Source organism: Octodon degus, unplaced genomic scaffold (assembly GCF_000260255.1).
Source record: "Octodon degus isolate 3935 unplaced genomic scaffold, OctDeg1.0 scaffold00058, whole genome shotgun sequence".
Taxonomy (NCBI): Eukaryota; Metazoa; Chordata; class Mammalia; order Rodentia; family Octodontidae; genus Octodon; species Octodon degus.
In genome coordinates, this window is record NW_004524634.1 from 8,229,196 (window position 1) to 8,256,204 (window position 27,009).

Below are 27,009 nucleotides of genomic sequence, written 5' to 3' on the forward strand. Positions count from 1 at the left end.
GTTTATTCCTATTTTTAATTTTTTAATTTTTAAAATTTTTTTCTTCATATTCTCTAGGGACTTAAAGTTTAACATATCAATACTTGATGGAAAATACCTGTTCCATATTATACCTAAGATATTTGATATTCAGATAGATAGTGAAGTTAAGCTCAACTGCCTATATTGTAGGGTAATAATAATAAGCTTGCCTTATGTAGGGTTAACAATCTAAGTTTGCAGACCAAAAATTGGAAAAGAAAAAGGGCTGCAAAGACAGCCAACATTTTGCCCTTAGCCTTTCAAGTTCAATGAGGACTCGGGACATAGGAGATCCTGTACTGTAACATCATGTAATTCAATTGTGTCCCAAATTTTCTTGATCAAGGAGATTATGGGGCCATAGAGGAAAGTGATCCATGATGTAAAATGTGCCTAAGGAGAATCACATGGAAAGAAAACATTCTCTCAGGCTTTTACAGAGAGCAAACTGATGAAGCAATGGCCGTGACTCATCCACAGGGCTGACACTGATAAAGGATCTGCAAACTGTGATACAGACTTTTTGGATAAATCCGGAGGGGATTTGACTGACCTTATCAGATACAAAAGTTACATTTCTTGTTATATAGGCCTTGCTTATCTTGCTCTTAACCGTCCAGCAGAAAACAACCACAAAGTATAAAAAGTAAAGCTATTATTAATATGCTGATCTGTAAAAGGCTCGAGTCAACAACTTTCTACATTGCCAGTCTTACAGAAAACCCATTGCTATTATGGACTACTGTACTATATTGGAATATTTTGCTGAATTCACACACTTACAATATTTCAATGACAATAGAATACCCTTCTCTGACAAAACTAAAGAAAAAAGGAGGATACAAATGAATGACCATTTGGTATCTGTATATTCAAAATAGTTAGGATAGATATACAGCTGCATTCTCTTAATTCAGTGATTAGAGAGATTTGTTCTAATAGTGTCTGTGGACACTATTATATCATGTATATCATGTCTGTATCTTGTACAATGAATAACCACTACGAAGACAACAATGTGCAATGTTTTAATTATTGAAACTGTGCTAGTAATCGGTTTTGAAACTGTCGCATTGCTATTTGTTTCTCAATAAAATTATTTAAAGAAATAAATTAGTTGTTCACGTTACCAGATATTACCATGCAAAATCAAATTAAAATATCTATCTCTATATCTTTTATTTAGAGTGAAACATTTAAAATCTTTTCTTCTAGCTTCTTGTGATAAAGAATCCTTTATCGTCATCTGTAGTTACTGCTACACAGTAGCACAGAGGGACTTCTTGCTCCTCCCGTGTGCTGCACCTCCCTAATCCACAGGTCCACCTCTTCCCTATACCTCTACTCCTATTCTCCTCCTTTGCTACACACTCACAACACCAGTGTGTCTGGTCTGGGATTTTTGGCTCTCATCTTTCTTCAGAGATCAACATTTCCATAATGTTCATATGAGTGAGATCAATGCATCACCTCTGTTTATTCCTCTACTGGTTGACAGCACTCATTAGTGCACAGTCTTTTGCTTCTGTAATGGTTATGGCGGTCTCTTGATAATCATCTCTACTACTAATATGTTTCTTATCTATGGTGTGTCTGCTTTGTCTATTGCATTTTATGTTCCTTAATTTTCCCCTTTCCTCAGTATTCTGGTAGATTATCGGTCATTAAACATTCTATCCTGTTAATGTAGCTTAAGATAACTTGCCTTCACTCCACATATTTTTTAAGATCTCTTCTTTCTCTTATGATCTTCTTCTCCACATACACTTGCTATGTTTCATCTCCAACTTTTATCTATTGTTCACAGGTTTTATTTTAAATTTATTTGTAGTAATGATATGCTATTTCCATCCTCTAGTGTGTGATAATTTATCACCTTCTTTTGGGAACAAAATATTTTATAGGCTTGGAATTTTTGCTTTTGCATTCCAAATCTGTACTGAATTTTTGTTTGGATAGAAATCTACTCTGGGTTGTTTGTGCCACAGAGGACTTCAGTGTAATTTCTGATTGTATTCGCCGCTGACAGAAATTTAGATGGGAGTTAGATGATGGATCAATAAAAATTACAAAAATGATACTTGATTTTACATTAATATTTTACTCTTCTAATATTCTTTATTTATGCAGATCTCAATTTCTAGTTTCCTTCAATGTTTTCTGAAAGAGAAAATTTCTGGTTACCCATTCATTAAATTTTTGTTGTCCTGAAGAGTTTCCTATATCTTCTTTATTTCTGAAGTAGCACATGGTTTTATTATTTAAATCTTTTAAATATTTCATCCCATTCTCTCAATAACATCATTTCTAAAGAATCAAAACAATTGTTAATTAAGTGATTTATAGGTATTTCTCTCCTTTTATTTCATTCAAGATTTTTTTGTTTGTCTTTATCTTTGCAATTTGAACACAATACAGCTATATGTTGCTACTTTTTTTTTTTTTCCTAGCAAACATTCTGTTACTTTTTTTCTTTTTTTTTTGGTCTATGGTCTAGCATCTGATCCTTCTGGTAATTTCTCACTATTATTGCTTGAAATATTTTTTTCATTGTCTTTTAATTTTCTTTTTAGTATTTCCATACATATTGTTACATCTGTATTAGGTGCATCATAGCTCTTAGCTATTCTATCCTATCAGTTTTAGCCTTCTCTTTACATTTCAGTTAAGATGTTCCCACTGACATTTCTCCAAGCTCTCTGATTATTTGCCTGGCTGTGTCTAGTCTGTTAATAAACCCACTAAAGACATTTTTCATTTCTTTTGTAGTGCTCTTGATTTGTATTATTTCCCTTTGATTCATTCTTGGTTTCCATTTCTCTGCCTATATAATATGGTCTTACCAGTTGTATATTTTTTCCATGAGCTCCTTTGACGTATGAGTCACATGTGTTTAAATTATTGTTCTGATAATTGCAGCTTCTTTGACATAGCTGATTTGTGTAATAATGCTTGATTTTTCATCATTTCTTCTTTTATTTTCTCTTTTCTTCTTTCCTTTTCTTTTCCTGACTTGGTAGTGTTTTTCTCAGAAAGCAGGAGATGATATACTAGATAAAAGGACCAGGGGTCTCTTTGTGAGCTTTTAGGTTTAGGTCTTAAGGATGAAGCAGTATTTACAATTTGTGATAATTGTGTCAGAAACTATGATTCACTTAAAAGTAATTTTTTTTTTTTTTTTTTTTTTTTTTTTGTCTCAGCTGCTGTATTTGACATTTTGGAGAGGACTCTTTTATCAAGTTTGAAATGTACACTTCCTTCAATTATATACCCCTATAATCATATAAAAGCTCTACTTTTGGAAAATGCAGAGCTAAGGGAAGTATGCCATAGTTCTATGATGAGGTCTCATTTTGTTGGTGATTCTGTAGCCGGGGCTATGTCTTCACCAGTGCTTTTCAATTTCTACTTTTCCCTTTTAGTTGAGGTAGGTATATTAGAGATAGTTAGACTGGGGAAAGACATTCACCAGATCAGATAGGTTCTGGAGAAGTAATTTCTCTCAAGGCCATATCTTATTTTAAAACAACACCAAAATATTTTCATTTCTATTTTTAATGTTTTATTGCTTCTGGCCATCAAAACCAAAGCCTTGGGCATGATAAACAAGTGTTCTACCACTGAGCTACATCGCCGGCTCTCCAGCTTATTTTTAAATAGCTACTTTGCCACCAGACACAAGTAAAGAAATGTTCTCTAATTTTCTCTGTGAAATTCTAGTATTAGTTCTGGAGATAAAATTCATAAAAAAGTGTAGGTGCTCCTGCAAGACTGGGTCCCCAAGGAGCTTTAAATTCTTGGACTCATCTCCATGCTTGCTCTGGCAATTCACCAAGGGTAGTGTTCAGTTCCCCTAGCATTGCATTAGCTGCTGCATAGGTTTATTTTTGAGTTTCTTGTCTGGTAACTTGTTATGCTCTGCAAAGCCTTCTTTCTCTCTAGTTCTGGGGCAGTGGTTTCCTCTATGACCTTAAATCTCCAATGAAAAAAGGAACAGTTGTTAATTTCCATTTTGCTGAACTTTTTTCTTGCCTGTTTCTTTTTCTGTACACACTGATGACAACCCCCATGCTGCATCCACGCTGTACCAAAAGTGAAAAGCCAGAGGTGTTGCATGTAAATTAATCTTTTCTTGGTAATCAAATAGAGGAATTGGTTGAGAAGGAGCTCAAGAAACACATCTTAACTTTAGTGATGCTCTCACTCAAAATCCATGTTGTGCTCTAAGTATATTCATCCTATTGTATCAAAAATCATACCAGGACCATCCAGTCATTAGAATCATTTGTTTTCTTGACATTATTTTAAATATTTGAGTACCCTGGGCCAGCTTCCTGAATAATGTTTAATTTCAGACAAGTTAATGATAAACTGGGTACCGCTTTTGTATTCCCTTAGGCAACACTACACATGGTAGTGAATGAGTGATATTCTGTCAGGATTTCCTCTAATTATTTTCTATAACTCTGCACAGATTTACCGGTTAGGGATTTGCAAGTCACCCTTCATTTTTCCTCAATATCTTTATATTAAATCTCATCAAAACTATTCAAAATCATGTCAGTCAATTTGTACGGTTTTTGAATTTTTATTGTTAAGTAATACTGCTATTTTAATGTGCACTCCAACCCCCCACATTCATGCATGCACACACAAATGCAAATAAATAGGTTATATTATATACTCTTAAGTATACGTACGTGTGCACATGTATTTCTATCAATTTCATTAAGTAATGCAAAGTTGAACACGAGGAAAGAGTAAATGGCTGTGCTCGTGTAAGCATATCCTTGCAATGTTGTCAAGACTTTTTTCCACAAAGTTAAAAACTGAAAGACACTAGAATACTCTGAAGAAAACAGTCACAGTGAACACAGATTCTCAATTTCATAGTATGTACTACAGAACAGCCTGGGCGGTTGGGTCAGACCTTAGGTAAGGTCATCTCAGAGTGAAGCACATTTTGAGTCATGACATTCCTGCCAAGATATTAGATTTGTTCACATGTTCACCTAAGTATCCTTGGCCCCAAGACAGGATGGCATAGAGATATAATAAAAATTATTTTGCTAAATACTGGTGTGAAAAGAGTTTTGTCTGTCAAGTTGTGCTCTCTTACCAAGAAGGAGCGTTGCACGATGTTAGACAGCTTAAAACAGTAATGTTTCATGCAAAAGAGAAAATTCTGTGGTGTGACAGGAAGCCTCAAGCTCCAAAACAAGAATAAAGGAAGAATTCTACAGATTCTGGAGGTAATCATGCAATCAATGTGATTCTCATAATCTCTTAAGAGGATCGCAGCTAACATAGCAGGTCTCTTGCATCTGGTGTGAAGATAGTTCTGTGGTTGTGAATGGTACCACATCTTTTCAAACAAGTTGAGAAAATTCTTAACAGACATTTGCTAGCAACTCAGTCACCTAAATGCTGAATAAAAAGGGATTTATGGGCAAGAGGGGCAGTTGCTTCTCAGTCAAGTTACTCAAACTTCAGTCCATGTTATGATTTTTACTGGGCTGTTCCAGAAAGCTTTAAATGTGCACATTTGGTTGATTATATAAATAGCTGCTGTTATGCTGACAATAAATAGCTTTGACTGTTTATAAGACTTCATTAAATATTATAGTAATTGGGTCTGGTTGAGCAATAGGTGGTAGCATATGGCTCTAATGTCTTATTGACCCACTAGAATGAAAGAGTTTTTGGGTTGTATTTTACAAAGAGATACATATTAATTCTAACTGAATTACTGGGGACCCAGTTTTAAAATAATGAATAGATAAAAGTATATTTGTCTAAGACTTTTGTGAGATTCTTCTACTTCTGTCTTTTATTGTGATATTCTTCTGTCTCTTATTGTGAGATTCTTCTTAGATCTCATGCACCTCTTTGGAAATAAGAAATTGGAGAACATATCCCATTTGTTAATGAGCTTAAATATCTCACCTCATCAAAAACACCTGTAAGATTTGGAATCAAGGTGAGATAGTAATATCTCACCTCTACAAAATGTGATAAAATATCTACCCAAAAATTCATTCATCCATTTAGGCATCGTTTTAAATTTTCATTCTCATATTCCTTGATTTATTTTTTGAAAAATTTGCAAATACTGCTAAGACATAACTGGCATTGAAGAACCCTTCTATAACTTGTTAAGTCCTAAACAGATGTTATTGATCCTTAACAGGACATGAGAGCTTACAAGATTTCCAAAGGCATACTATGTACAATAAAATTTTAAAAAACTACAAAAACATTCTAAAGTAATTACTTGTGTCAAAGATATTGACAAAGTAACCCACAAGATGGAAATGATATGGATGATTTAGGGCATTTTCAAACATTATTGCCAAAGGAGGTTTAACCTGATGAACTAAGAGTGGAGTATAATTCAGACATGGAAAGTAGGATTTTTTTTTTCAGTTTGATGTAGCCCAGGAATTTATTAAAGACCACTGATTTAAGTAAGATCAGAGAAGTCAATGGTAAGTGCACAGCCCTCTGAGAATGCTACAAGGCCCTGAATGGTATGACAAGTTCTACTTCAGTTGGCAGGTTAAGCAAGCTTGACTGTCCTGGATGCTCTACTGTGGGTCTCTGTCAGCTTCTCTACACTGTATTCACTCTATTAACAATAGTACTTATGAGCCAGAAGTGAGGAAATGTTATTTTATAAATTGCTTTTACAATGCTGCAGGGAAAATATTAAAAAGACTTTCCATTTTAGCCCAGAGACAGAAAGTTTTTGAAATCCTATCATTTCATACAAAATAATTCTTTCTGGAACTTCTTTCCAGTTTTGCACACTGTGCAATCTGGTTCGATACTGCTCACCGATGTAGCTTGCCTTATCTCCAGCCTGAATTGCTACCCCAGCCTTCCACCTGGGTCACCACCATCTGCCTCCTCCCAGTTGCAACTTTGCCCAACACACTCATCAGGGTGTCACATAGATGCACTACGAAATGCATTTTAAGTCTTTCAGTCATTGACTATCCCTTCTAGGATAAAGGTTTATACCCCTGAAGCCTGATCCATTTCCCTACGTCGACTTCTTAAGACTGTGTGTGTCATCCATAAGAGCTCATTCTACTCAATAGGTTCCATCCTGTGATGCATGTTTCCATGGAAAAGGAAGCCTTGTCTTTATCTATTTCAATGAGTATAACCAAATATAGGCTGGGTGTATTACGAACAGTAGACACTTAATGCCAGAAGTTCTGAAGGCTGGAAGGAAGTCTAAGTCATCAGCAGATGCCATGTATGCTGAAGACGCACATCCTCGAAGGCTGTCTTTTCTCTGTAAGCACACCTGGTGGAAATCAGGACAGATCTCTCTGGACCCTCTTAGAAAGGCAGTAGACACACTCATGGGGGCTCTGTCTTCATGATATTATCATCTTCAAATGGTCAGACATCTAAACTCTATCAATCTGGGGAATAAAGTTTCAATACAGGAAGTTTGGAAAATATAAGCGTAGAAAAGCTTCAAAAGTTAATCTCCCTAATGAGAAGAAAGTGAGGATTCTGTGGCATGAGAATAGGAATGCCAGATGTGACTGAGGCTGCCCTAACAAGTGTCCAAACTTAAGGTCTGCTCCAGCGTCTGAGACTCCCTTAAGGCCAAGATGACCTGTCCCCCTACTGTTTTCACTAACAAATTTACTGTTTTTAGTATCTCGGATGTGTCCTTCTCCTTCCAAGGATGCGCAGTAGAGGCACTGTGAGTTCATCGTCATGCAGAGCTGTATCCCAGGACCAAGTTTCAATTTCTTTCCTGAACCCAAAATATCTTCACCTAAATCCCATTTCAGAAAATGCTGATTATTTACATTTGAACAAATAGCAAAGAAGAATTATGTGTAACTGTGTTACTAAAAAGAAAGGATTAATATCTATTGATAATGACTTATAAAGGCACAGGAAAGATGTTTGCTCCCTTGCAAAGAGGAACCACAGGGAAGGAGGTATCAAGTGGCAACTATGCTATCTCCTTACAAAGCAATCATTTTCAAGTGGAGCCACACGAAGGTTTGCAATGGAAAAAGGTGATGTGGCAAGTGTAACTTTTATAAAACCACAAAGGCAACTACAATAATTTATATTAATGTTTACTTCATTTGATACAATAATTTGTCAGTGTTGTTTTGGATGTTTCTCCATTGGACTTGCTAGGCAATTAAAAATATGATAGCTATGTCAAACAGTCTTTTTTTTTCCCTCACTCTGTAATAATAGTATCACCTTCTATTGAACACCATCACACAGTTCCTTTAAATCCGAACTCGGAAGCAGAAGCAGAATTTGGCTTTGTAGGCTTCCAAATTTATGTCTGAGAAAAACTTGTAAAGTGTACCTGAATTTGTATTTTGAGTTATAAACTTTTTCCTACATGGCAAAAATTCTCATTTCTCTGAGCCCCTGCGCTCTTTTCTTTGCATGCAGCCTGTAACTCCATCTCTCATGTCTTTATACTCTTTTTGATTACCTCTCCTTTCCTTTCAACCTGTCTCAGAAAAATAATACACTAATGTTTAGATTCTGGTATTTGTTATTGTTCAGTATTTTATATTAAATTGACAAAGCAGTACTCAGGTTGTACACCTCATCTTCTATGTGTATTCATCTAATTCCATCCCAATTTATACAATAACAAAATTTCATGTCTAAATTTACTTACATTTCAAATTTTAAGAGAATTTAGTAATCCAGTGGAACGAGAAGAAAATGCAACCAAACTCCTTTTTCTATGGCAAAAGTTATATTATTTAGAGGCTGTAACTATTTTCCTGAGATTTTAAAACTGAAGTTAAAAATTGGTGTGACTTTTTGATGTTAGTCATTTAAATATATACAACACTACTGAATGCATTTCTAATTTTGATACTTTAAGGGATTCCATGAAATTATTAGATCAAATAGATGTCCTGCATACAGATAACTAGACAAAGATTTATTGTATTTTAAGACTCACTGAAAATCACTATATATAATAAAAGTCAGTGAAAACCAAAGTCTTATGAAGCCACTTTTGCCAGTTAGATATTGAGGATATTCATATTTGTTAGAATTTGATTGACAGGTTGTAAAGAGAGTTTTGTACATAATTGATATGGCTTAGGCATGGAACATGAATGAACAGGGGATGTAGCACAGGACTTAGAGCAAAGAAGTCATAAGATTTTATATTTTTAAAATTTGCTCTGGCTGCTTTTATAGAGTTGGCTATAGAAAGGCATAGATGGAATTGTGAAACAGTAATTTGGTTCTTCAGTCCTTCACGGTTGGAGAGTTGATCCCAAGACATGTCTTATGTAATCACCTCTTAAGTAACCATGATATATGTATGAGAGCTCTGTGTAGGCAACCTGAATATATTTCTAACATATTAGAAAACTAAAATATTGCTAAATTTATTAACAACTTAAACACAGCAACATTTTGGGGGTGGAGAAAATATCTATTAAAGAAGTACTGTCAATATGTATATTATTAATATGTATAATAACCTTTGACTTTTTAAAGTAAAAAAATAATTGGGAATGAAAGCAAATTTTTAAAAAAGCAATTCAGTTAAGCATCATCAACACTGACATGTCACAAAAGTATCCTGATGTAAGATACTGCTATTATATACAATTTGATGGCCAAATACAATTTTATAAAGGATCATATTCAGATTTATTAGTGGCTAATATAGTCAAGTGTTGTGGCCACATAATAGATCTCAATATTATTAGCAGATCAATAAATTCTCGTATTTTACTTATAATCAATTTCTAGTACACTGATTTTAGTAGAATAGAAAATTCCTTTCTTATTTCTCCCACGCATTATACTTTCTTTTTATTTGTGATTCAGAGAAAAGGGACATTAAGATTTATAAAATATAATGATGAATTATATTTGAACAGTATTAATTAAATTTATTTTACTTTCTTTTCATCAACAGCACTGCTTCATTTCATGCTAATATCAGCATTATGCCAATCATTGCATGCAACATTTGACTACTTTGTAATTCAGTGCACTCAAAAGGTAATTTTTTATGAACTATTGATGAATACAATTACCTGATGATCCTTATCAAAGAACTAGTAAGAAAAAGAGTAGGATGTCTACTAATGTTATTTTACATATAAGAAGAATACATATATAGGATACTCAATCTATTAGAAGTTATAACGAGGCAGTGTCCTTGTCTCCTTCTAAAATTAAACATCAATATTCTCTACATATGTTTGTATTAACATGTTACTGGCAATAGATGTAAGATGTGATTGCATTTTTAAGGGAAGGCCAGAAGGAAATGAGGAGGTGGAAATAAATAAGGATACATACATGTACATATTTCCCAAGGTGAATGTAATTATTATGTATCACAAACATTTACTCATAAATAAAATTAAAAATGCATTTTATGGTGTTTTGTTGTGCACTCTTGTTGCCTCACTCCAGATCTCTGAGGAGAAACCAGGCAGGAAATTTGCATTTTTAACAAGCTCCCCAAGGTGACTTTTATGTGTACTATAGTTTAAAAACCACTTGCAAGAGCCAATATAACTGAGTTTATTTACAAATTCAGTTTAAAAAAAGAATGCCAAATGGAAAATGAGATGACAGGTTGTGCTTTACAACCTTAAATGTTAGCGAGAAAAGAAGGGCACGGATTATGATAGAAGTGGGCAGGATGCCAAGCTTATTTAAATTTTGACTGGCTCCATGCCTGATTTCCCATTGACCTGGTCATCGTCTAAGCAATTCATCAATCAAGAATAAATATTTAGCAAGAATATGTGGCATGCTCAAGGTGTGGTGTGATTTTTCCCAGTCCCTGGGCATATGGACATAGGCTATATTTGCAAGATTGATGGTTCATGATCTTTCAGTATTTCTGCACTCTGTTGGCAGGATAAAACCACTACTACACCTAAATTACCCTCAGCAGGCTACTTACGAAGAAACTGGGAGGAGGCAACTAACTAAGTGAGTCAGGTATACCCATTAATGTGGCAATCCATGCAGGATTATGTTGAATATATCTGAAGTTCCAAAATGATTGTATGAATAGCACAGTCCCTCAGCACATTGGGTGGTTCTGTTCTTCATGTTGTATTACTTTGGGTCAGGTAAAGAGAGCTTTCCTTTCCAACATGTCTCCTAGAGACTATTTTGTCCACTACTGTTATCATTCACTGCAGCAATGTGGAGGTAAGTTATTTTCCTTCTGGAAAAGGAGTCCATTTCTAGTTGCCTCTGCTAACAAAGGAAACCTTGGAAAGCCAAGTAGCAGAGCTGCTGCCATTGACATTTTTCACCCAGAAAGCACATCCAAGGAGATAGCATGTCTTTCCATGTTGTTATTAACAAATATTCCTCCCCAGCTAGTACCACAGGTCATGCCAGAGAAGTAACCAGTGTCAAGCTCAATGAAATTGGAAATCTTGCCAGTCTCAAAGTCAGTTTGCGGGGTATTACTCACTTTTGATGCAAAGATGAGGGTAACAAATTGTCTGAGTACTAGGAGTGGGGCTATCCTTCTGGTGTAGGATTTCTTTTGTGTCCACAAAGACCTTCCTCAGTATTCAGAACATGTACTTGATCTCTTTGGGTAGAATACGATGTAAATAGAAACCCTTGGTGTCATGGATCAGACATAGATTCTCACAAGACTTGTTTATGGTAATAGCATCCAAACATAAATGCAGCAAGGTAGATTTTATGAGCCTTAACTTAGTCACTGAAGTGTTGCATATAATTTTTGTTTATTTCCAGTCATGAAGTACAGAGTAAAGAAATTAGAATGGTATGTATGAGTTCGAGTTGATCTGAGCTTCTTCACTTACCATCTCAAGTGGGTAATGATGGGTCCTTATAGCACTTCAGAGGCAAAGAGCAAATGAGTTATTATATCAAATGATGAAAGCATCTTGACACTCTAAAATGTTATGTAAATAGGACTTGAAAGAATCAGCTGTTCACATCAGGTAAACAATAAGAAGACTAAAATTTAGAGCCTGTCCCTTAAACTTGGGTTTTGATAATATACCCTGTGGAAACTGTGGGGGAATCAGAAGCTCTCAAGTTCTTTCACTTATGAGGATATTTTTAAGGAGAAGCACAGGGCTAAGAGCCAATTAGAGCAGAAAACCCACAAACAACTGGAAAGTGTGTGCTAAAATTAGCTTGTGCCTTTTCACCACCCATTGCTGCAATATGTCCATGACCATTTATTCTAGTGAATTTGTCCATCATGTTTGGTTTGTCCTCTTGTCTTTTTCTTTATTCCTTTGTTTATTTATTATTGTCTACCAGAAACTACAGTGAACTAACTGGCACAACACTGATCTGAGAAACACACTAACCCAGCCTCATTTTCTTTTATGAAGAAAATAAGCCCTAGAACAAAGTAGCTTATCCGTGGTTATACAGAAAGCAAAAATGAAAACTGCATTTAAAATAAGACTTAGTTCCAGGACTCCTCCTGTGAAGTACCTCATTATAATTCTTCCTAGGGCTTTTAATTATTTGGAACGACTTATATTAAAAGACATGTGTTGATTAGGCTCCTTGTTTACATTTTTGTAAATTTTTGTGCATCTTAAGTTTTTCCATTAATTTTTTTTAAATTACATTAGATTTCTGGTATACTGGGCTCTATGTGACAAAATTTATCTTCAAAAATAAGATAAATTTTTATCTTATTCTCCCTTCTTTATAGTAGCAAGTAAATAATGCACTTTACATATAATAACATTGATATTTTTAATACAGATTTAATATATATTGCTATGCTTTCAGGGATCAAAAGCAATGTGTGAACATTATATCTATTTCACAAAGCAGACAGGTAGAAAGAATAAAGTTGTAAGAAGTTTGATTGATAAGAAGTAAAAGGAAACTAGTGATCCATGAGAAAGATATCAGGTAGAGAGAGATGGAAAAGCACTTGGGCGAACACAGCCAGTCACAGCTGGATGGACTCCCAGGGCAGGTGGAGGAGAAGGGACCTCAGGTGTCAGCCTGTTTGCCCAGTCAGCCGGGTCTCAGTGAAGCCCTCGATGCTCAGGGGCGTCACAGCCAAATATTTTCTTCAATGCTAGGAAAATAAAATATAATTGTCTACAAGAATCACAGGATGCGTTCTCAACAATATTTTCACAATGTATTTGTCACCACGAATCTTGGTGTTCATCACAGCCTTCGCATTTATTTGTCTGCTGACCCTGAATAAAACAATTAAATTACTTCCACCCCCATTTTATTATGAGTAGAATGAAGACACATAATGATATTTATTTCATTAGACTGATGCAAAGAACAAATAAAATAACACATGAAATACACAAATCATCAGATTGATGCCAGGTTCATCTAGTAAATATTCAGTTTTGCCAGCTATGGTTTTTACCTCCTATTTTGCACTTTTCTAGCCCTGGCATACTTGTGAAGACAGGTGAAGCTGACATCAGGCTTTGAGAAAATGTGGTGCTCAGCAAATATTTATGGAATTTAATGATGCATTTAAATTTTCCTCTGTAAAATTACTTACCTATTCATAAAATTACTAATTTAAATACATCACAACAAATCCATGCAGCTAGGAATCACATATAATCTTCTTTCTTAGATCATCCTAGCAATGTTTCTTTTATTAAGGCTAGAGCTGTTATGTATTTTCAAGAAAATACTACATCTGATGGTCTCCCAGATAAATGAAGCTTAAGATTTCCAATAAAGTAACTCCAATGAGGAGACATTTGGCTCTGCAATGCTCTATTCCTAAAGATTTGTGAGCAACTTCCTTAACAAATTATTACTAACAGACATGCTTGCTTAACACATAACTTCTTGTCAGTAATAGGACTGTCTCTTAAAATAGGTTACTTAGATTTTAACCTGCCAAATCAAATTTAAGAACATCATGTGTTTAATTGTGCTCTATCTATCTCTTTCTCTTTAATTCCCCTCTCTAATAATTTTTGCCATCTTGCATTGTTTTATTGAGAGCTACACAAACTAAATTCTCCAGAATCTCAGAGCACCTGTAATCTTTCTTTTGAAAACTGAACTCCAGCTTTGTAGAAGTTAAGCCACAAACATGCTTGGAATGGTCCCTGCTTCATTCTCTAAACGTTGACAGCTGTGCCCCATACTTTTCTTTATTACATAAATATCCTTCCTCTCTACCTGAAAGAGACAACTTGAGTTGACTAGGCTCACCCAACTATCCTCTAAGGGATGAGAAAGGGTACAAAGCTGGCGTATGCTCAGCATCATCCCTTAGAGCTGTGAACATTGACAAGCACCCAAGTCACCACTTCCTTTCACCTGGCAGCAAAATTGCTGCTGCCAGTGTCTGGGGATACTCCACAAGTCTCCGCTTCCTTCCATTTTCGAGGAAGGCATTATATTTCAGGAAAGAACTGTCTTCTGGCACCCAGGCACAAAAACATAAATTGAGAAAATATCAGTGTTCCAGCTTTATTAGAAATAAACTAATAAAAACAGGATTATAGCAGTGATGGTGGTGAGCATTCCCTTATCCAGGACTGAGTTATGAGACTTCCTCTGTTATCAAATTTACAACCCTTTGGGCCAAGACCTGACCTCATCTCTTGAGTTGGGATATTAAGTTAGATGACCCCTTGATTCGTTTTTTCCCACTCAAAGTAATGCTAATTTGGAAATTACAGCAAATATGAGAGTTTTTAGGGAGAAAAGAGTTTGAAGTGTAGAGAGCGCTGAAACAAATTTACTAGAGAAAAGAAACTAGCATGCAAAAACTGTACTCCATAACTGAACTTTATAAAGAATAAAATAGGTGTGGTAGGCAAGACTGAAACTTAGATGATCTAATTTCTAATTTAGTGTTCTTTCTACAAAACTGCATATAAATTCAGTTTCCAATGGAGTATTTCAAGGCACTGTTAGCTATAGAAAGTAGTTTAAGATTTAGGAAATGCATTCAAAAGATACAGAAATCAGCTTCTATTTACTTGTATTCTGTTTATGAAACTCATACTCTATCTAGGTCTTAAAACGTTCAACACAACTGATACAGAATTTTGTAGGACTAGTTTATTTCACTCTGTACAAGAGTATCTGTATGAGAGGAGGTCGAGATGTCAAAGGTCAAGGTTATAATACACATCTCCGAAGACAAAGTCAAGTTAGTCTTACCTCAAGACAATATTTTACATAAACTTAAGCAGTTTGAGGATTCTATTTTAAAAGACTTCATGTCTTCATGACCCTGTTTCAAGAACTTACCCAAGGTATTTATTTACATGATTTTATCCCACAAAATATTTACATCTATTTTACTAATGCAGAGGTTTTTTATAAAATGCCTCAAATTTAGGAAAAACTAGAATGAAAGTTTCTTTCCAGAGTTTTATCCTAGATACCCAGATTACACTAAAACTCCAGTAAAAAGAGGATAGTTAGCGATAATTATTATTGTCTCCCAAAGAAGTCAAGAAAACATTTACTGGGTGGAACAAATATCTCAGGGGATTAAAGTAGCTGCAAACAGGGGCAGGGGCCGGGGATTCCATCCGGGGATTCAATCCAGATCCCTGGACCTGCCATGCCTGCCCCACCCCCGGGGCACGCAATTGAGACTAGACGTGGTGGCATGTACCTGTAATCCCAGCACTTGAGAGGCTGTAAACAAGAGAATCACTTTGGGTCCGATCTAGTAGTGAGACACTGAACACCCTGCAGACCCTTCCCTAAAATACAGGAAAAAAAAGAAAACATTTACAAACATTTTCCACATATAGATCTCATCTTTAGAGACAGGAAACACATCTTTAGTAATTATATCCAGTTTAGAACTGCTGATCATGAATCATTAATGGGCAGATAATTAATCCCTAGCTGTGCATGTACTAGTAAGTGAAGGATAATTAAAATGGATCTAATTCAGAATAGGAAGGTAGTAAGAAAATGATAAGAGGAAATAAATTAATAAATCCTCAAATAAGGGTTAACACTAAAACCGACTTTTATTTTCATGCACTGTGCAAACAAGTTGCTAAGTTGATTCTCTGCCAATTTAGGCTTCCTTGGAGTGCTATCACAAATAGCACCAGAATTCAGTGGTTGACAACAACAAATGTATGTTCCTATCACTTAAATTGTAAAATAATAGTAAGTAAAATGACAGGATATGGTGCTACATATCTATCATCCTAGCAATTTTGGTGACTAAGGTGAGAGTATTACATACAGATAGATAGATAGATGATAGATAGATAGATAGATGATAGATAGATAGATAGATAGATAGATAGATAGATAGATAGATGGGCTGAGGAGATAGCCCAGGGTACAGACCCTGAGTTCAATGGCCAGTACTGTGAAAGTAATTGATAAATAATTTCTTTTTGTGTTTTGTGCTATTTACTTCAGTGCTCAAGCTTACAAAAAAGTCCTTATCTAGGGAATTACCACTCTCATATAGAAAAAGTAAATCAGAAAAATTAAACTACAAAAATTTATGGGGTAAGAATCAGCATTTTGTGTTCACACTTGTAAATACCACTGCTATTTGACTGGGCAAGGTGGGTCTTGTATTCACACTTAAGACCAAGAACCTAGACGCTTTATTTCAAAAGAAGGACCAATAAGAGAAAGAGGCTGATCAAGCAGCAAAAGTAAATAGACCAGTAGAATGAGCACTTGTCTGGCATGTGCAAGGCCCTGAGTTCAATCCCCAATACTGCAAAAGAAAAAAAAAGTAAATTCTAAAAGAAAACTCAACTTACATTTACATCAGACAATAGAAAACCTACAGCAGAAAATATTATTCAGCTTCCTGTCACCTCACAACAAAAATAACTATTAAAGCATAACTTCTCTATTAAAGAAATTAAAGCTGCCAGCAGAGTGACTGCTAGACATTTGATTTATGGTGCTGAATTGAGAAAACCAACATCCAAGTGTAATTGTCGATATACTGGATGAATATTTGTCCTACTTTGCCAAAGATAATTCCCTTCATCTTCAAAAGTGTCCTGGAGTCACATATTTAATAAGTTTTACAGAACAAAATGCTGTGAAAAATATACATGATTGTTGACAGAATACATAAGAACTTTAATGATACATAGTTTCTATTTTGTGTGTTTGTCTTAGAAATATAAGCCTTAAAACAACAAGAAAACTTAGGGAGTCAGGGCTTAATATTTGCTGACGTTTGTGGAACCTAGAAGGGACCTTTCCCATATATACCTGCACTCTACTTTATTTCAGGGTTTGGATAGAAACAACTAAAGAAGGGCCATTGAGATAAGTCAGCAGACTAAGACCCTGCTTAGGTAAGCACAGGGACTGGGGTTTGATCTCTGTTATCACATGCCATGCCAGCCCTGCCCCTTGCCACGCTGAGCCTGCAATAAGTCCGGGCATGGTGGTGCCAGCCTGTAATCCCAGGATTGGGGAGGCAGACAATAGGAGGATCACTACCAGGCGGAGCTGTATAGTGAGACCCTGAACAAAAAAAAAAAAAACAACAACAAAAAGCCTAAAAAAAAGAAACAACTAAAGAAAAACTGAAATTACTATTAAACAAAAGAGAAGTTGGAAATTGATACAAAATAATACCGTAATTCTGACTTAATAAAGGGACAATATGTGGAAAATTTTTATTATTTTATGTCTTGCTTTAAGTGCAAATGCAACATACAGTTAAGTACTGGGTGGAAAAAGTGCATAAGTGAGATCCTTTTATAAAAGATGAGTTAGGCTGGGGAGATGGCTCAGTGGAATAAATGCTTCCCTGACAAGTGCAAGGGCCTGAGTTCAATCCCCGGTTCTGCAAAAATAAAATAAAATAATAAAATAAAATAAAATAAAAAGTATATATAAAAGGTGAGTTAAAGTAGCTTAATACTTCTCATGGGAAAATTTGTTTATAAGCTGGGCAACAGATGTATTATTTATTTTGACAACTGTTTTTTTTCTAGAAACTCATGCTTAAGTTTAGCTACATGAAAAAATGTTTGAAGTACCTTTTTATCATTTATTTATTTATTTATTTGGCACAGAATCTTGCTGCCCAGCTGGGACTCCTAGTGATTCTCCTGTCTCAGCCTCCCTAGCACTGGTTTGCAGGTGTTTGCTACCTCACCTGCAGGGCATACCTGGGGTTCCTGAGCTGGGACAGTATGAGGTGCTGAGGATCACACCTGAGTCCTTGCACTTATAAGAATGGTGCTTAGACTGCTGAGCTAATTCCCCAGCCCCCTGAAGTAATTTTTATATCATTTTATGCAATTATTTTATTTTAAGCACATACTTTATACACAGCACATTAATAAACACTGTACATGTTTTTAATGAAGTTTTCAGAACAGTGTTTGGTTTTAATATCATCTCATTCTGCAAATAAAAACAGAAACATGATCTAGGGTGAACGATGTTGGTGTAAAATGTCTAGCAATTTAGATTAATCTCTCTAAAACCTGAACTTATGATACTTGGAGAATAATTCAATGCAAGGAATGGAAGAAAATGCCTGGGGATTAAGAAAGAGATGACAAGATATTGAAAAGCCACAGAGAAACTGGAAAAACTGAAGAAAAAGAAGAAAGCAGTTATGAATGTTAACTCTGGCCCCCAGGGAGGGAACCCTGTCTTCACACCACAAGATAAGCTCAGACAGGGTTGGAAGCCCCTGGGGAAATGAGAGGCCTAACTAGCAGCTCTAGCCCCATGACCTTCAAAAGCGCAGTTATTAGGGCTAGTGAGATAGCTCAGCAGACTAAGCACCTTGTTAGGTGAGCACAGGGACCAGGTTCTACCCCTGGCACTACATGTCATGCCGTCCCCACCCCATGGGGCTCAGAGCTGGGCATGGTGGTTCAGGCCTATAATCCCAGCACTGGGGAGGCTGAAACCAGGAGGAACACCATGAGTTTGAGCTGCATAATATGCCAAGGTTCAGTGTTCATGCAGAAATCATGACTGTGGAAAGAAAATAGGACTTAGTAGTGACCCACCATTTCTCCCAAATGTCTAGTGGATTTCCATACTGTAGGTCTTGGAACAAAACCATTTATGGTGATTGCTTGGTTCACTAACTTATTTTGTTCTTCAGTTTTGGAAAAGATGGTCATGTTTTTATTTGTGTAGAAAAGACAGTTGCAGTCCTGTTTGCCATCCAAGAAAGAGTTTGCAAACAAAAACAATTCTTTACCAGATGCTCTGTTTGTGAGCCAAGTATCTGGAAACAAAAGCATTCTTGAACTGAGGTACTACTGTATTTATGCCCTTAACAGTTTATCCCAAGTGTCACTTGGGCAGCATGTTTGCTTATGTATGGACCATCCCAACTGCCAATAGAGTAACTGGTATTTCAACAACTTGATTACACTACTGAATAAATTTGTTTAAATTTAATTTTTTTGTGTCTACTGCTATCTCATAAAATAATAAAAATATTATTTTTTGCCATTTTGTAATTACATTATTAGACAGGTAAGTTGTTCAACTCATGGAAGAATCTTTTGGAGTCACTTCTATTTTTTGTTTGTTTTCTGGGATTGGGCTATGTTTTTTTTCTTCTTTTGTTTCTTTTTTTTTTTGCTCTCCTTTCATTCATTTTCTTCTCTGTTATATTCATTTAATTTCATTAATATTTTTACTCTATCATTAGATACTTTATCTCTTATTTCTCACCTCTTCTTTCTCATCTTCCTTTTATTTTTTTATATTTCACTGTACTTCTTTCACTTTTCCCTTTCCCATCACTTCCATTTTTATTAGTACTACTATTAAGCTCTATTAATATTTAGATACACTGGTACTTCCATTCATGGATTTAGTTTATGGCATAATTCTGAGAAGAATGATTGCATTCATGTTCATGTGGAGAAGATGGCTATAATCATATTCATCATCTGATGTGGTAGTTTACAAATGGAAGAAAAACTTTGTCATGTGATTTTAAATGCAAAATGAATTCTAATAAACAGAAGTGTTCACTAAACAACATATTATGGTATTTAGTTGAGTGTATGGGATTATTCTTGCTGTTGTTAATGGTGGTACAGTTGTTGTATTTAGTAGATACACATTGAAGATCGATATTTGAGCAATCTTTTATGCATATTATTGTTGCAAATGTCTTCTATTTTTAACAATCATATAGGATAGTTTTTATTGGATATTATGCTATGCTAAAATCTACTTTGTCACTGGCTGCTATTTTTGCTGACATTTCGGATATTACAAGTATGAAATAGTTTTTTTGCATTAATGCATTTTTAATGTATGCCAATACCTGCTTTACCTTTCTGTGATCATTGCTGCCATTCATTTCCAGAAAAACAGAGTTCTGGTCCAATTTCAATGCTTGGGTCTTGTGACAGAGACAAAGACCTATGGTTAGCATATCCAAAGCACATGTGCAGCCAGGAGTAGGCCTGGATGGCCATCTAAATCAACAGCACTCCTTGCTCACAGACATTGAGCAGATTATAAAGGACGTGCCACATGGAAGACCCGTAACTAAACTCAGACTGCAATAAACATGAAACTGTGGGCTTTCTTTGTTGTTTTGTTTGTCTGTTTGTTTGTTTTTGTAAGTGTGTGTATTTACTTTATTCTGTTTTTTCTCTCTCTATTTCTTTTGCTTTCTCTTCCTCTTGTTTTTATTATTTTTCTTTTCTTCTTCATTCTTATTCACTTTTCTTTGTCTTTTGCTCCTTAAATTATCTTGTGTATACAAAGGAGGTGTCTATCTGCCCAAAGTGCAATTATAGTTCACCATTTCCTTAAATCCAGTTAAACCTCAGTTCATAAATTTGCTTCTTACCATGATTCTGGTCATAGAGTTTGTTCCATTCTGGAGTTATCACTGTATTACCTTTCATGGATAAGTCTGGGTAACCCTTATCGAATAAGTGCATGATGGATCTAAACATAAGCTAACCATCACCAGGTTCAGATATTGACATTCTCACATATTACTCCAATAGTTAACTACAATCACATCTTTTTGCATTCCTTTCTTCTTTCATTATAAAAAAGCTGGTCACACTCCTCAGTCTTAGACCTTCAGCTATAAAATTATGTCCAACAGAGGTAGAGCTCCTGGGGCCAGCCAGATAACTCAGTGGACTAAAGTGCATGCTTAGACAGGTGTAGGGACTGGGGTTTGATGCCTGACATGCAGTGCCTGCCCTTACCCCAGGCACATAGACAGTGATTAAAACTGGGTGTGGTGGTGCATGCCTGTAATCCCAGCACTTGGGAGGCTGAAAACAGGAGAATCACATGAGTCTGTTCTGTTTAGTGAGACGCTGTAGACCCTGTACTAAATACATAAAAAATATAAAACAAAGATAGAGCTCCCATCTGTTCCTGCCATTGATATTTCACCTATCTTTTATTAATGACTTACCCCTTCTATTTTATCCTCTTCCCTTCCTCTCTCCACGTTCCAGTCTAGCTAGCAGTAATAGTATAGTACTGTCTATATGACTTTAGTAAAAGTATGAATTTCTTACAAACAACTTTAAATGCATGTGACTATTGTAAGATTGGATGTGCTGCTTTTGATATAACTCATACGAATGCTCTCATTTGAATACTGTCCAGTTCCAAACCTATTAAGCTGAGTAGGTTGAAGAGGTAGATAAAGACCAAGATACAAACAAAACCAAGATCACATGACTGGAAAGCACACAGTAACTAAAGAGACACCCATAGTAACAAAGTCTTTTCATTCTCAATCATCCACAAGACTTCATCAAACACATACACATAAAAGCATAAGGAGACAAGACAACAAAATGCTTCCAAACACTACCCTTCATGCTGGATCAATTGATGACAAAATTCATTGCCAAATATTATAAATTGTGTGAAGTAATATCAGAACCATGAAAAGTTTTAAAGGAATAAAAACAGATGAATAGGATGCTCAACAATCTCACACATAATGTAGCTAAACAGATATTTATCAGGTAGTTTAAAGAAGACACAAATAAAACTACTGTGTTAAATAAAATTATTTAATACATTAATGAAAAGTTTGCCAGAGAATTAGAAGCATGAAAATGCAGCAAACAGAAATGCAGGAAATAAAAAAATTCTCAGGTAAATATGGGCCTTATTATGGGTAGTTGCCAGTGTAAGTAGAGAATCTCAGAGCTAGAGGACATAGCTGATGTGGGTGACACACAGACATTTTAAATATGAAAATAGATTACATAAAATGAATCCAACTTCTACATAATAGAAAGAAGACTAACTTAATAAAATTAGAGAAAAATCAGGTTATAGCACAACTGGCATTAAAAAAGAAGTTTACAGAAATCTAAGCAGAAAACTTTCTAAATATGAAGAAAGAATTTAACATACAGAAAAGATATATATTATCCAAGATAGCCGTGATCAGATCATATCATGCTGACATTTCCAGAAGTCCAACACAGGGACAGAATTTTAAACGCTGTACAGAAAAGACCAAATTAGTTAAGAGGATAAACTCATTAGAATTATAGCAGATTTCTCAATACATGTATTAAACACCAGGAAAGCTTGAGATGAAGGTTTTCAGCCCCTCAAGTAAAATAATTTCTAATTAAGCTAAATTTAAACTGTAAAACTACCTTTCAAGAGTAATGAAGTAATTAAGTTTTTCTATGAAGAAAAAAAAATCCTTAATAAGTTCACCAGAAAAACAGTGAGGCAAAATTAGCTACCTAATTATGGTCTTCATGGTCTGAGAAAAACAAGAATATTCCAAAACCCAAAGTACAACAAGGATAGAAATTATAAGTTTGGGGTGAAACTAAATTAATGAAATTGAGACTAAAACAAAAACATAAAGAATCAATGAACTGAATGGATGGTTCTTCCTAAGAAAAGACAAAATGGACAAACCCCTAACCAAAGTAACAAAAGAAGAAAAGACTTGTATCAATTCATTTTACATTAAAAAGGAAAAATCCTGATGATCATGGCCAAAGTCCAGATTATTGCAAGCAACTTTTGAAACCTGTACTCAAATAAATGGGGCAATCTTAAAGACATAGATAGATTACTAGGTAAATATGAACTTAAAATCTCTGAGCGAAAGGATAAGAAGTTCTGAGCTATCCAACAACAGGCAATAAAATTGAGACAATAATAGCAAAACTACCATCTCAGAAAATTCCAGGACACAATGCACTCACCACTGAATTCTCTGAGAACTTCATGGAAGATTTAACAGTAATACTTTAAAAACTCCTTAAAGAAATTGAAAAAAGGAATACTGCTAAACTCATTCCTGGACACTAGCATTACCATAATAGTAAAATAAAACAAGGACTAAACAACAGAGAAAGAAATTTGAAGACAATCTTTTTAATGAAAATAAGTGCAAAAATCTTCTACAAAGTATTGTCAAACACAATACATTAAGCCACCTAAAAAGTTATATAGTGGCTGGGCCAGGGTGATGGCTCAGTGGAGTAAGCGTTTCCCTGGCAAGCACAAGGGCTTGATTTCAGTCCCTGGTTCCACCAAAAAAAAAAAAAAAAGAAGCTATATAATGGGACCAACAAGCTAGTTCAATAACATAAGTGCCTGCCTTGCAAGTACAGGGTCCTGAGTTTGATCTTTGGATATATATATTTGGTTTCATTCAAGAAATGCAAGGACAGTTCAACATATGCAAATCAATAAATATATCATATAAACAGAAACAAAGGTAAAATCACATGATTTTTAAGTAAAGAAAACTTCCATAAAAATTAGCAACTATTCATGATAAAAACTCTAAAAAAATAGATAAGGAGGAGCTTATATGTCTGATGAAAGTAATTTATGTAAAATCTACTATAAACATAATATTAAATGAGATAAAGCTGAAAAATTTTGCTGTAAAATTAAGAACAAGGCAGGATGTCCACTATCATCACCCTTACTTAATACAGTGCTCAAAATAGTTGCAAGAATAATCAGCAAAATCCAAAAATAAAAAGGAAATGAATAGAAAGATGACAAACCTTTCCTATTCTAAAATGATGTAATCCTTTATGTACAAAACTAAAAATTCCACCAAATCACTCAGAGCTAACAAATCAATTTATCAAAGTAGTAGTATACAAAGTCAGCATAAATATATCAATAGCATATATATTGCTGTATATTAGAACCCACTGAAAAAAGCATTAGGAAAACAGTACTATTCACAATGTCTTCAATAAAGTTTAAATAATTAAGAAATAATCTACCTAAGCAACTTAAAAATTTCTATACTGAAACTAATAATACTCTACAAAAGTAGAACTTAAAGAATTAAAAAAAAATGCTATCAAAAAAATGCTAACACATCTCCCATTCTGGGATAGGTGGATCCTATATTGCCAAAATAGGCATGCTGTCAAAATTGTTACACAGATTTATTGTAAACCCAGTCAAATACTAACAGCCTTTATCACTCAACAACAACGAAAAGGCTTAAAATTCATATGTTACCAAGAGAAACCCAGAATAGCAATGATAATGTCGGGTCACAAGAAATCATTAAGATCCCAAATTTGAAGTTATATTACAAAGGTATAGTGATAATCTCAAGATGCTGGCAGAAAAAGTTGTAGATCAGAGAAGCACAGGAGAAGATACCAATACCATCCTAGCAACCTTCATTCACCTGGTCTTTGACAATTGGGCCAAAAACATACACTAGCAGAAAGACAGCTTCTTTAACAAATGGTGCTAAGAAAACAGGTTAAATATACAGCAGTTAAATCTAGATTCATATGTATCACCATCTACCTAAGTAAAATAAAAATGGGCTAAAGATCTATAAATTAAGAGAGAAATACTTAATCTTCTTTCAGATAAAATTGCTAAGCAATAGAAGACATAGGCACAGGTAAGGACTTTCTAAACAGAACTCTAGATGCATAAGAAATAACATCAAGAATCAGCAAGTGGGCTGGGGAGATGGCTCAGTGGAATAAGCGCTTCCCTGGCAAGTGCAAGGGCCTGAGTTCAATCCGCAGTTCTGCAAAAACAAAACAAAACAAAACAAAAAGAATCAGCAAGTGTCAGTGTCAGTCATTTGGAAGAGTCACCGTCACTGCTTGACTAATTTGCTCTCTGTGAAATCCTGAGAGAATGTTTTCTCTCCATGTGACTATCCTTAGGCACATTCTATATCATTGATTTCCTCTGTGGCCCCCATAATTTTCTTGATCAGAAAATTTGGGACAAATTTGAGTTACATGATGTTACAGTACAGGTTCTCCTATATCCTGAGTCTTCACAGACCTTGAAAGGATAGGGCCAAAATGTTCGTTGTCCTTGCAGCACTTCTTTTTCTCTGATTTTTTGTCTGCAAACTTAGGTTGTTAACCCTCCACAAGAGATGCTTATTATTATTACCTTACAACCTAGGCAGTTGAGCTTAACCTCACTGTCTAAATATCAAACATCTTAGGCATAATATGGTACAGGTATTATCCATAAAATATTGTTATGTTAAAGTTTAAGTCCATACGAAAGAAAAATATTAGAAAAGAAAAATATTTTAAAAAATAGGACTAAACAGATACATATTTTTAAACAGAAATTTAGAAATCTAACCATATACAGCATTGTAGCAGGACAGTCCTGTGACTTTTTTTTGCGTGTCTCTTTTTTTCATTTATTACCTTTTTTAAAATAAACATTTACTTGAGAGACAGTATGGCAGTAATTGGTATGTCATGACAAGCAGTACATATTTAGAAGATCAGAATGACAGGCATTCCAAGCATGACTCTACCTTTACACATTGCTATCCCAAGTGCAGTTGCTTACTTCACAGGTATCAGCATATATAGTTAGTCAGGGTGAGAATCCTACCAATTGACTGCTAGTTTTAAAAACATGCTGAAAATTCTCAGGATCGTTGCCTTGCCCATCTTATGCATCTAAATGTATGGCTTTGCCCCTGTCGTGTTTCCTAGCTTTTCTCTTTGCCCTCTCTTTGTTATCTAATCTTCAAGTTCTCACTTTCCTTTTCATTGTGTTGTACCGCTCTATTTGTATTTCTTCTTTTGTGTTCTTACACTAGGTAGACTATATGATATTTACACATGTGGCTCTGGCTTATTTCACTTATGAGTATATCTTGAAGTGGCATTCACAAAGGATCTACAAACTGCAGTATAGGGTTTCAGGATAAATCCTGAGAGGATTTGACTGACCTTAGCAGATACAAAAGTTACATTTCTTGTTTTATAGGTCTTGCTTTATCTTGCTCTTAACCAGCCAGCAGAAAAGTATAAAAACAAAATATAAAAGTAAAGCCATATTAATATGCTGAGCTGTAAATGGCTCAAGTCAACAACTTCTGACATTGCCAGTCTTACAGAAAATCCACTACTATTATGGACTACTGGACTATTTTGGAATATTTTGCTGACAGAACCAAGCAAGAAAGGGGGATACAAATGAATGACCATTTGGTATCTATATATTCAAAACAGTTAGGATAGTTATACAGCTGCATTCTCTTAATTCAATGAATAGAGAGATTTGTTCTAATAGTGTTTGTGGACAGAATATCATGTTTGCATCTTGTACAATGAATAACTACTAAGACAACACTATGCAATGTATTAATTGTTGAAACTGCTAGGAATCTGTTTGGAAACTGTCTCATTGCTATTTGTTTCTCAATGAAATTATTTTAAAAAATAAAAATAATATATCGTCAGAAAAGAAAAAAAAAAGAATCAACAAGTGCTATTACATCAAATTAAAAATTTTCTGCAATGCAAAAGATATAACAAATAGGTATCCCAGAATGTGCAAAAAAAAAATTACTGGCTACTCCTCAGATAGAGAACTAATATCTAGAATATAGAAATAACAGCCAAAAACATAAGAACCCCTATAAGACTCCCCCCGAAAGGGCTACTGCAATGAATAGATAATTCACAGTAAAATGTTCATATGGCTCATAAATGCATTACAAAATATTCAAAA